The sequence below is a fragment of the Lactuca virosa genome, chromosome 8 (assembly GCF_052849685.1).
Source record: "Lactuca virosa cultivar CGN04683 chromosome 8, Lactuca_virosa_CGN04683_v6, whole genome shotgun sequence".
Classification (NCBI taxonomy): Eukaryota; Viridiplantae; Streptophyta; class Magnoliopsida; order Asterales; family Asteraceae; genus Lactuca; species Lactuca virosa.
The window spans coordinates 157,168,173-157,179,781 of NC_136433.1; the positions used below are offsets into that span (position 1 = coordinate 157,168,173).

General features: G+C 43.7%; 1 long non-coding RNA gene across 2 annotated transcripts; it reads right to left on the bottom strand.

Annotated features, from left to right (window-relative positions):
• Nucleotides 1–880: 880 nt before the first annotated feature.
• Nucleotides 881–1,651, bottom strand: LOC145129546 (uncharacterized). Of its 2 annotated transcripts, none has more exons than XR_013717545.1 (3): nt 1,613–1,651; nt 1,067–1,121; nt 881–954 (listed from the first exon to the last, which is right to left on the bottom strand). It is a non-coding gene; the product is annotated as an uncharacterized LOC145129546 (long non-coding RNA). The 2 variants fall into 2 exon arrangements; XR_013717546.1 differs by lacking the exon at nt 1,613–1,651 and adding an exon at nt 1,396–1,455.
• Between the last annotated feature and the right edge of the window lie 9,958 nt (nt 1,652–11,609).

An 11,609-nucleotide genomic window follows, 5' to 3' on the forward strand; every position in this document is an offset into this window, starting at 1 on the left:
GAGCCTTCTTATTTCCGACGACAGTTGCGAGGTGAGTTATCCTCACTATACTAAGGGGTCTAAGGCACCAAGGCCGGCCCATTGGATATGATATCCTAGTAGTTGTATTATGTTGAGTATGAGTTAGTTATGCATGCCAGTTTGATACGCTAGAGGGTAGGTCTGTAGGACTACCTGTGATACTGATTGATTGTCTGCATGTGCATTATCTGTTACATGTTGATATGTTATGTGGGATGGGTTGAGGTTGTACTGCTCCGTGCGGTAGCCAACAAACCCTAGAGTATTCCAGATATGAGCTGAGGGCCCGATAGGCATTCCAGACTCATACTGAGGACTTGGGAGCATTCCAGATACGAGCTGAGGGCCCGGTAGGCATTCCAGACTCGTACTGAGGGCTCGGTGGCATTCCAGATACGAGCTGAGGGCCCGGTAGGCATTCCAGACTCGTACTGAGGGCTAGGTGGCAATCCAGGTGTGAGCTGAGGGCCCGGTAGGCATTCCAGACTCACACTGTGGGCCCAGGGGTATTCCAGTCTGTAAAGCTGTGGACCCGTTATGTGCTGTTTTGCTCAGTTTGTTATGATATGTCATGGTGTGACATGGTTATGTGGACTGTATGTGTATCGGTATTTTGGGGGTAACTCACTAAGCTTTCGGGCTTATAGTTTCAGTTTATTGTTTCAGGTACATCAGGGGATCGCGGCAAGGCGAAGGCATGATCGTACAGCTCCTCCTATTATGTTATGTTTCTGGGAAAACTCTGATATAAATGTATTTTGAAAACAAAGTTGTAATGTTTTGATAAATTCGACATGTTTTGAAAGTTTAAATTTGGCTTGAATTTTTGGGTGTTACACATAATTCTTTAGTAACTTGATGGATGTTCTCCTCACCTGATGTTCTCTTCTCCTTAAATTCTGGAAGTTCACCTCACTTTAAGTTTTTCTTGCTCTACAATCATTAAATTACCAAAATAATACCAATATGACAGTTAGTATGTAGCAGGAAATAAAACAAACAGTTGGCAGACATAATTAACTACAATGTTAAATGAAAAACTAACCTGAAAAAACAAATTGGGAGATCGCTCATACTCTTTGTAGCATATATCAACTTTTCTGTGGAAGACATTTATGTATTTCGTTCTTAATCATATGCTCCATAAACTTGCAAAAAATTGAAATCATTTGTATCTCCAAATTCAAATGTACAGGTTAAGTTCAATCATACGATATTGTTTTAAATTTTTGACATACAGTTGGATTTCGACTTTTAGGGTTCAAGAACAAATTACCAATAGACTAAATCATTCGAATATATTTAAAAATGAAATTTTATACTAGTAAAAGACAATTAATCAATATCAAAAGGTAAGAACAGAGGAATGTTTACCAATCCAAAGCACTAATGAGGAAACCAGCCAAAGGGGCAAAAACCCAATTATCAAAATGAACAATATAAACTAAAAGATGGCGTCCATTAAACTTATATCTAACAATTGGTAAACTTGAATTCGAAATGTAATCAACACAAAAAACTAAAGGTGGAAGCCAATTCGGTAATAAATAGTGAAATTGCAAAATTGATTACAGAGAGTGTAAACGATTGCCTGCTTCTTGGGAGTTATAAAACCGAAGAAGTTATAAACTGAAGAAGCCTCCGTATCGTGATGATTGAAGAAGTCTTTGGAAGGAAACTGAATACCGACTCTGAGGAAGTGGGGAGAAGAAGTCGGAGAAGACGCAGTCGATAGGGAACCGCTGGTAGCGGTTGTGCAAGCCAAGAAAGAAACCGTAATTGTTGAGAAATGGAAATTATATCACCAAAGGAGAAGAGCGCCTGATATAAGGGGAGGACAGGCCAGAATTCAAAGATTTTTTCCGGGATCTCCGGCTTCAAGATGACTTCATCACAGATTAAAGGACCGGGTCAAAGTCTGTGATAGATAAGCGAGAGAAATGAAAAGTGAGAGAAATGAAAATAATATGGAAAGAGTGTGGGTGCTGGAGTTTTTAAAGTGATTCTTGAAGAGACTCAATTCAAATTTTGAATCGGGTGAATGGAGATTAGGGTGGAGATTATGGGTTGATGATGGTAACAGGCGAGATCAGGAGAAGATAACGGATTTCAATTTTGACTTTTGACAGATTCAGTTATTTGACCGGACTGTAAAGCATAAATTGATTATAGCACGTGGGGAAAGTGGGCAATTTCTATTTTTGCATTTTTTTGAATTTTTGAATGAAACAGAAATTAAAGAATAAGATAAGATTGGCTTTGTTATTTGTACTATAAGCTTAATAATTTGGACGTCTTAAATCTGTTTTTAGAAATAGTAAGATTTGTATAATAATATAGTAAGATATATATATATATATATATATATATATATATATATATATATATATATATATATATATTCAAATGTTTCTCACTTCTATTGTATGTTAGAATGCACCAATAAGAATTAAGTAAAGATTAAATTATTATTTAATCAAATAAAGATAGATATTAAATGATTTCCATAATTATACGTATATTAAATGATATCCATAAGTATAATTCATTTTTTTTATGGAAACTAATTAAATTCGTCATTAATAGCACCAATAATATTTTTTTCAGAATGAATTCACATCTAGTTTTTTATGTATGGGTTCGTATTTTGTTTCATGACCCACTCACTCCAAATACAACAAAGTTGCCTAGAACATGGAGAACGAGAGTGTATTCTAGTAGAATGAGAGTTTATTCTAGAAGAATGAGAGTATATTCTAGTAGAATACACGCTCGTTCTTCATATTCCATGCAACTTTGTTGTATTTTAAGTGAGTGAGTCCATAAACAAAACACGAACCCATACATGAAAACCTAGATACAAATTCATTCTGAAAGAATGTTATTGCTGACTATAACATCCCAAAAACACGGTCTGAAAATTTCGTTTAATTTAATAATAAAAACCATAGTCGATAAACATCATATAATGCATCTCAAAATATTATAACAACTGTCAAGTATATCAGAGTATAAACATCCCAGGCTGAACAAATGGTGTGTGCACTGCAATCTTCCCGAGCTCCTCTTTTGAAAACTGAGTACCTGAAACCAAAACTGAAAACTGTAAGCACTAAGCTTAGTGAGCTCCCCCCAACTACCACATACCATACAATAACATATAAAGCTCATACTGGGCCTTGCCCATTGCATCGGACCGAAGTCCGGAACTATCTAAGGCCTTGCCCACTGCATCGGACCGAAGTCCGGAACTGACTAGGGCCTCGCCCACTACATCGGACCGAAGTCCGGAACTGAATATGGCCTCGCCCACTGCATCGGACCGAAGTCCGGAACTGACTAGGGCCTCGCCCACTGCATCGGACCGAAGTCCGGAACTGACTAGGGCCTCGCCCTCTGCATCGGACCGAAGTCCGGAAACTGCATCGGACCGAAGTCCGGAACTAACCAGGGCCTTGCCCTCTGCATCGGACCGAAGTCCGGAACTGACTGAACATAGCATAACATAATCACAACTATTGGCATAAACACATATACTGCATACTGCATCAGACCGAAGTCCGGAACACATAACACAAAGACATGCTTGAATTACAAAGACATCAAGCACGCTGAACTACTGCATCAGACCGAAGTCCGGAACTACTGCTAACTAAATAGGCCGACATTGTGGCCGTACACCCGTTCCTACTAGAAGGAAACTCACCTCACACTGATGAAGTCTCGTAGACACAATCCCACACTGCTGAAGTCCCGCAGACTCAACCCTAGCTGCTGGATGACAAATTCCCGAACTGTCAACACCAAAATAACACCCAGTTAATAATTGGGTTCTAACACATAACTATAAATACATACTTTGGATAATTACTACATTACCCCTAGCTTGGCTTACCCAAGCCCAAGGCCCAATCCATAGTCCCAAAGTCAACTAAGGATCAAAGCCCAACATATGGCCCGATTTTCCAACTTGGGCCCAAACCTCTACATGGACTTCCCTTAAGGCCCAATTGTTCAGTCCAGTCCAACATGTCTCACTCTAGGGGCCCAATATCATACAACCATCTAGGCCCCAACTATGGCCCAATTTTCCAAATTGGGCCCAATCCTTCATATGGGCCTTACCCTAAATCCCAACTAATTACTCTAGTCCATTTAATTATTCTTGGATGGCCCATTAATAAACCAATTACCAAAACCCAATCGAAAGGCCCAACTCAAGGCCCAAGTGAAACTAGGGTTTCACATAAAATGATAACTAGGGTTAAGTGTTTCTTACTTAACCTATTAAGGACTTAATCCATTAAGTCCTTTACTCTACTAGATAAGTGATATGGAGTGATTTGGGCTTAATACACAATCCAATCCCAATGGCCCAAAGATGAGTCCAATAAGTCTAAGGCCCAATTACTCACAATTAGGGTTTTCTAAACCCTAATTAGGGTTTCCACTCAAACATGGCCCAATAGACCCAAAATTAATCTTTAATCCCATTAGGGTTTTGGCTAGGTCCATTAGGGTTTTGCTTGAGGGGCACCACCCACTACCACCTCGGGTAGTGGTGGTCCATGGCGGCTCACGGCGGCGGCCACCACCTTACGGTGGTGGTTTGAGTTTCTTTTCATTAATCTTTTAGAAATTACAATTACAATGCTTTACTCAAGGATAAACACACACTAACTAACTAACACACACACACACAACCACCCTAGTGGTGGCTGGCGGTGGTAGAGGGTGGCAGCCACCACCTCACGGTGGTGGCGGTGGCCTCTCTTGCTTTTTCGGCTATACTAACACACACTAACAAGATTACAAGCACACACACACCCGCTATGAGGTCACAAAGCAACTCTAGCCACCCCTTGGTGGCCTACAACAGCAACATCAACACAAAACAACGGCAGTTGCGGTGTCAACAACGACGGCCACCATGGCCAGCCGCCATGGTGGTTCTCTCGGCTACTAATGATGTCCGGCGACAGATGCAATAGTGATGCATATGTCACCGCCACCCACACGGTGGCAGATAACAGTCGATGGTTGCAGCAAAAGGAGCAGCCGCTCGGCGGCTTAGGTTGGAATGAAAGCGATTGGCGACGTCCGACTCCGATCCTCAGCCTCCCTTCTCATCGGAAATGGCTGCAGCGACAGCAGCATGGCGGCAAGGGTTCGACAGCACAGCGGCGGCTGGATAGCTACGATGCTTCTCGGTGTCTCCGGCTTCAACAACAACTGCGCAAGGCAGCAACAACCTCGGACGTAGAGGGGGTTGGACTCCGACGACTTGGCTTCAGTGGTGGTAAGGAGTGGTGGCGGAGGAAGGATGGGGTGTAGGGTGGTGCGGCGCCATGTTGAAGGATCTTGGCGGCTGCAAAAATGGTCGATAGGGTTAGGGTTTCATTAAGCTATATACCCGATCCCTCCAAAACATTATGCCATAATAACAATATCAGTCCCTCCCCCTTCCCTTTTCTTTCAAATTCAATCCAATTATTACCAAATGAACCCTCAGCATTAAATCCTTTACATTTTAGGTACGAAAATTACCAAACAGCCCCCTATATTCCATAATCTCTTCAAATGAAGTCCCATAAATTACCATTTACTCCCTGCCTTCATAAATACTTACAAAACTAATCCGGATTTTACACTTTTAACCTCCAACTTCTAAATTCTTCACAAATTAGTCTGGGACTTACATTTATTAATTTATTTAAATAAACGGGGCGTTACAACTCTCCCCCACTTAAATTAGATTTCGTCCTCAAAATCATTCCTTACCATCCTTACACGCCCCAACCATTCTAGTAACATGGTCACTATCCTGGGCACACCCTAGCCTTCCCAGGGTGGTTGTGATCAATCTTCGCAAAGCCCTATAACCTGCAGGCGAACTAATTTCCCCGCAACAAGATTACATGTACTCTATCTGAAATTTGCTATCTCTAGATGATCTGAATCCCTAACAGACCACTCACACTGAATCATTATAGATGAACCCCGCGGTGGGTGACTAAGAATTACTCAGCAATCTGTTACGCTTATTATACATGAGACCCTCAATACCATTACTGTTGGAGACCCAAAACTGTATGAATCACTGATCTGCCTGAAAACACTGAACTGCCTGAAACACTGACTGTCTGAAACACTGAACTACCTGAACACTGAACTGCCCGAAACACTGAACTGTCTGAACATTGAACTGCCCGAAACACTGAACTGTCTGAACACTGAACTACCTGAACACTGAACTGCCCAAAACACTAAACTATCTGAACACTGAACTGCCCGAAACACTGAACTGTCTGAAACTGTATGCTGCCACATGGCTGCTCTCCAACATCTACCGAGACCTATCTGGTCTCAATTTTCCGCCAATCATCTGAAATATCGGGTTCCAGCCCAACTGCGGAGCCAAAGGACTCCCTGCTTAGCCGCCTCGCACGACTTCTGAACGAAATCCTTCTTTGGATCTAGCTGCTACTAGTTATCTTGTCAATGTGGCCCTAACGACCTTCTGATCTAACTGATTGGTTCCATGCGTCGAATCCTGACGTCACCAAACCCAAAGCGAAAAGTGATTGCTACATGACCATTGGTAGCCTTATGTCATAAATGACCTTAAGCAGTCCACTGCTTCCTTGCTCTCTTCTCTTTAGTGGCGCTTCTATAATCTTATTACTGGCTTAACCAGGTCTAATCCGTCTGGAAAACTCCAAAATCCAATCCGTGGATTTCCATCTCCTTACTGCTACACCCGAAATGGTAGGTACTACTGTTCTTTCCGCGTCCTAACAACGCACTCACGCTATCTACCAACCTAGTGAATCCTACGGCTACACCCGCAGACTTACAACACTCTATCACCATCTGGCTGCTAGTGAATGCTACAGCTACTCCCGCATACTTACAACACTCTAATACTATCTGGCTGCTAGTGAATGCTACGGCTACACCCGCAGACTTACAACACTCTAACACTATCTGGCTGCTAGTGAATGCTACGACTACTCCCGCAGACTTACAACACTCTAATACTATCTGGCTGCTAGTGAAGGCTACGGCTACGCCGCAGACTTACAACACTCTAACACTATCTGGCTGCTAGTGAATGCTACGGCTACACCCGCAGACTTACAACACTCTAACACTATCTGGCTGCTAGTGAATGCTACGGCTACACCCGCAGACTTACAACACTTTCGCACACTATCTCATTCAATGTTTATTAATCCGAACGCATCCGACGTCGAGCATACACGCGACCTCACCCAAAATTGAACCCATGTCCTGACTGGAATCCTTAGACTGATTCCCTAAGGCTTGCTAGCAAACATTACGGGAACGCGATCTCCTTATTGGCAAGTTTTTCCGAACTTCCATCTCACACTATCCTCAAACCATACAACCGCTTGAGCTGTCTTCCTTCCAAACAAGGATGCGAAACTTATCCCAGTTTCAAAACTGCTCATGTTTCTGAATCCTTGGGCGATTCTCCCCCACTTTGATTCAACTAACATCTCACAACACACAATACTGGAAGGATTTTCAATCTTTCTTAGCATTCTATGCCCAATCTGCTGAAAACCACGTTTTCCATTGCTAGTGTTTCAATACTAGTCAGTCCAAAAGATCACACAACTTCTAAAAATCCGAATAATTCTCCGACAATAACCCGCTAGACCCAGGAAGTTCCGAATCTCAATTGGAGACCTCGGAATCTCTCACTGCATCACGGCCTCTAACTCGGCCGGATCAACTAGAATACCCTTCTGATTGACAAGGTGCCCAAGAAATTGCACCCCGTGCAACCATAACTCACAATTGGAGAACCTTGCAAAAATTCTCTCCCTCCTCAAAGTCTCTAGCACCTCCCTCAGGTGCTTCTCGTGCTGCTCCTCAGTCTTGGAATAAACCAAGATGACGCTGTACTTTCCTAATCCCGTAATCTGGGTAATTGCTCTATCACTATTCGCTAATGCTTCTCGGCATGCAATTGGCATATGACATCTCTTGAAAATATAATTCAGACACAAACCAAGGATAACTCAGGGTTACACTTACTCAACCATTGCAACAAAAGGCTCCCTTGTGCAGTTTCCCGCAAGTGCTGCACCGAATCTGACCCCGCTGGCCTCTCAGAAGATGATCTGAAATCTACGGTCCCCTCCCGAGACCCCTCATTATAAGCAACTGATCTGGTTCCCTCTTACCAATGTGCTCCAAGTCCATATCTCGTTCTTAGGCTCAAGAAGTCATATCATTCAGGGTCTTGCACCCCGAGATACTCACGATCTCTCTGCTATCATTCTACAGTATGTTCTGATAACTTACCTTCTTCTTTTCCTCATCTGCTGCATACTGGGGTACCATATAAGCTCTTTCCCGTGACTTGGCAGTGATCTCTGCCACAATCTTAGTCGTCTGGTGGAGATCTAACAACTCTTGCGCCAACTGCTGCGCCTCAAACGCCTGGGCACACTCTGCCCAGAATCTGGTCTAAAAGTCATCCCATGACATAGTATTAATCGCATCATCACTCAACTCATTACCAACCTCTTCCTATCAATCTCGTGCTCTATCCCTCAGGAGACAGGAAGTAAGTCAGATCTTGTCTCCTTTTGAGACAACGTCTGGTACGAAAAGTGTTGGCAACATCTGCCAACCATCTACTGCTAACAATTGGGTCCCTAACCCCCATGACAATATGAAGCCTCACAAACTCTGAATTCCCGAAACATCAACGTACGAGTCTCTATCATGACTGTTATCTCAGTGCAGAATGCACTCGGCCTCTCATCACAAATCTCTATAGTGCCCTCCTTGATCACACTGAGGATCACAAGAGTCTGGTCAATAATACTGCGCGTAATTCTCAGATGGAATGAACTCCCTCATCTGATCATCAATCTGCCCGGCTCCAGAGTCTGAGCCTGATCCCTCGTCGACACCAGAACTACCGTCTGGTCTACCACGTAGCGTCACTATACTCGGCAACATACCATCACTAACATCACAATACTCATTCAAACTCGAGGGATCTCACACACTACAAGTTCCCTGGGTTCATCTCAGCCTTTCTTGATTCGAGTACGGATCCTCTGCTTTCAGTAGTACGGGCCCATACTACCTTCCACATCTATCCGTACTTTCCTCAAGTAGTGCCTCGACTCCACCAAGTCCCTTCTACTACTACTGCTGATCTCATGCTAATCTCATCCTAGGCTTGCCCTAGGGTAATTACCAACCCACTCTCCTCCATCAGCTACGTAAGAAGTCCTTGCTTTCTTCCCCTAACTAGCTCGCAAATACTATTACATATCACTCAGACTAGATAATTCTTCGAATGAGAGATCCTACCGTACAACGGTTGGACTCAAACAAGAGCTGCGAAATAGGACTAGACCTAACCTTCTGGAATTATTTAGTCCTTGAAATATGTAACTTAACATATTTGCTTACTACCTAGTGAAAGACAACTGGAACTCCTAAAAGCACAAAGCAAGCAGCATTCGAGCATCGAGTACACATAATCAAGCATCTACTACTCTGGCTATCATACTGACTAATCTGTACTAGCATGCAGTTCTCATAAAGCTGAAACACATATAGCAGGCACATAAGGCATCCTTCCTAGATCCTTAGCCCTAAACTAGCATGCAGTTCTCATAAAGCTGATACACATACAATAGGCACATAAGGCATCCTTCCTAGATCCTTAGTCCTAATCTAGCATGCAGTTCTCATAAAGCTGATACTCATACAATAGGCACATAAGGCATCCTTCCTAGATCCTTAGTCCTAATCTAGCATGCAGTTCTCATAAAGCTGGTACTCATATCATAACATAAACTTGTATGGGTAATTTGGGAGTACTTACATGAGCTCGGTTGATTGCATGCACCACACCCTTTTCTCTTTTTTCAAAATTCTTTTCTCTTTTCCAAAACTCTTTTCTTTTTCTAGAAATTCTTTTCTTTTCTCATAGCTCTCTTTATAAAAATGATTTTCCTTTTAAAAATTTCCATACCAATTCCTCAGTTTGAGTCCAGACACACCCGAGAGTGTGCCCGAATCCCTCAAACCAAGGCTCTGATACCAACTTGTAACATCCCAAAAACACGGTCTGAAAATTTCGTTTAATTTAATAATAAAAACCATAGTCGATAAACATCATATAATGCATCTCAAAATATTATAACAACTGTCAAGTATATCAGAGTATAAACATCCTAGGCTGAACAAATGGTGTGTGCACTGCAATCTTCCCGAGCTCCTCTTTTGAAAACTGAGTACCTGAAACCAAAACTGAAAACCATAAGCACGAAGCTTAGTGAGCTCCCCCCAACTACCACATACCATACAATAACATATAAAGCTCATACTGGGACTTGCCCACTGCATCAGACCGAAGTCCGGAACTATCTAAGGCCTTGCCCACTGCATCAGACCGAAGTCCGGAACTGACTAGGGCCTCGCCCACTGCATCGGACCGAAGTCCGGAATTGACTAGGGCCTCGCCCACTGCATCGGACCGAAGTCCGGAACTGACTAGGGCCTCGCCCACTGCATCGGACCGAAGTCCGGAACTGACTAGGGCCTCGCCTTCTGCATCGGACCGAAGTCCGGAAACTGCATGGGACCGAAGTCCAGAACTAACCAGGGCCTTGCCCTCTGCATCGGACCGAAGTCCGGAATTGACTAGGGCCTCGCCCACTGCATTGGACCGAAGTCCGGAACTGACTAGGGCCTCGCCCACTGCATCGGACCGAAGTCCGGAACTGACTAGGGCCTCGCCCTCTGCATCGGACCGAAGTCCGGAAACTGCATCGGACCGAAGTCCGGAACTAACCAGGGCCTTGCCCTCTGCATCGGACCGAAGTCCGGAACTGACTGAACATAGCATAACATAATCACAACTACTGGCATAAACACATATACTGCATACTGCATCGGACCGAAGTCCGGAACACATAACACAAAGACATGCTTGAATCACAAAGACATCAAGCACGCTGAACTACTGTATCAGACCGAAGTCCGGAACTACTGCTAACTAAATGGGCCGATATTGTGGCCGTAGACCCGTTCCTACTGGAAGGAAACTCACCTCACACTGATGAAGTCTCGTAGAGACAATCCCACACTGCTGAAGTCCCGCAGACTCAACCCTAGCTGCTGGATGACAGATTCCCGAACTGTCAACACCAAAATAACACCCAGTTAATAATTGGGTTCTAACACATAACTATAAATACGTACTTTGGATAATTACTACATTACCCCTAGCTTGGCTTACCCAAGCCCAAGGCCCAATCCATAGGCCCAAAGTCAACTAGGGATCAAAGCCCAACATATGGCCCAATTTTCCAAATTGGGCCCAAACCTCTACATGGACTTCCCTTAAGGCCCAATTGTTCAGTCCAGTCCACAACGACGGCCACCATGGCCAGCCGCCATGGTGGTTCTCTCGGCTACTAATGATGTCCGGCGACAGATGCAATAGTGATGCATATGTCACCGCCACCCACACGGTGGCAGATGACAGTCGATGGTCGCAGCAAAAGGAGCAGCCGCTCGGCGGC